We start from the raw sequence: 1,354 nt of genomic DNA, 5'->3' as shown, positions 1-1,354 counted from the left end.
CACAATTGTATGTAACGCTTATTTTTTTAATCCTAGCCGTTTAAATCAAAGATTAATGACCTAGGTATTTTAACCTATGTGGATGCGCCATGTGGCTTCTTTTGCTCTTGTTTTAATTATATAATAGATAGATTGTGGTAAAAAACGTTACTCCACAGCCCGCTTCCCTTCTCCTTCCTCTTCCACCGCCCGCGCACGTCCGTGGGAAGCGACCGGTCAACCCTTATATAGGAGTGCTAGCACAAAAAGATGCATGCATGACCACTAAAATTTCCATATTAAAGCGCCGCTCCGGCGGGAGTATGGCGTATGTTGTTACCTTCGGTTGGGGCATGGCTACCGGGCGACGGCGACCAGAGAAGAGGCGATAGGAGGGGAATGAATGCAGCTACTGTTTGGGTTCGCCTTCCGGCTTAAATAGCGCAGCATCACGTGTACCCGCGGGTGCACAAATTGTAACATACGTGTCTGCTTAAGTGGGCGTCACGTAACTGGTGTGTGTGTGAGAGAGAGATTCTGAGAGACAGAGTGTGTGTGTGCGACTCTACTCTTCGGACATGTACTCAACCTTTTGCATCAGGATATAAGTATAATGGTATTTACTTTAGCTAGTGATTTACGTGGCCATGTTAACGTGGTTGTGTCAAAAAAATGTCACTTCCTGCTCGTGATTCGCGTTATATAATTACAAGCAAGATGCTCGTGCATTGCACGGACCATCAATATGCATTTTTTTTACAAAACACCTGTTGTGATTGACCCATGCAGGAGTAATCCCATGTGTAAAAACTAATGATATCTCGAGAATTTTATCGGAAAACTAGTATCTCGAGAATGTCATCGAAAAAATGAAAGATGGGAGATAAGGAGAGGAGGAGTGGAGCGTAGTGGTGACTGGTGGTCGAAATGGGCGGAGGCATGGGGATGGACGGCGCCGGCAGGCGGCAGCGGCCACCATGCTAGATTGTTCCAGAGACTTTCTTTTTTAGTTGCCGAGCAATGAGGTCGTGGGAGATAAGGATGTGGAGAGAGGTGCGTGCATCTTTTGTAAAATTATCATAGTTTGCTTTCTATCCGTCAGATATAGATCATACGGTCTGTATCACAAGATGGCAGGCACACCATCATCCCAACTCGTTTTTTATAAGGGTACAGATGATAAGTTTGCTGACTACTAAAGTAAAGTGGAATTTGTCCATGTTATGCAAGTAAATTAAGGTGATTGTTTATCATACGGGTAAGGTTGGATGAAGGGTGGTAGGAACAAATGTCCGCCTAGAGCATGTGTATGTGAGATGGAGTCTTAGTGTGTGTGTGGTGTGTGTGTGTGTGTGTGTGTGTGAGAGAGAGAGAG

Source organism: Triticum dicoccoides, chromosome 5B (genome assembly GCF_002162155.2).
Source record: "Triticum dicoccoides isolate Atlit2015 ecotype Zavitan chromosome 5B, WEW_v2.0, whole genome shotgun sequence".
Taxonomy (NCBI): Eukaryota; Viridiplantae; Streptophyta; class Magnoliopsida; order Poales; family Poaceae; genus Triticum; species Triticum dicoccoides.
The sequence above is the reverse complement of the archived record's forward strand: the minus strand, read 5'-3'. Positions refer to the sequence as shown.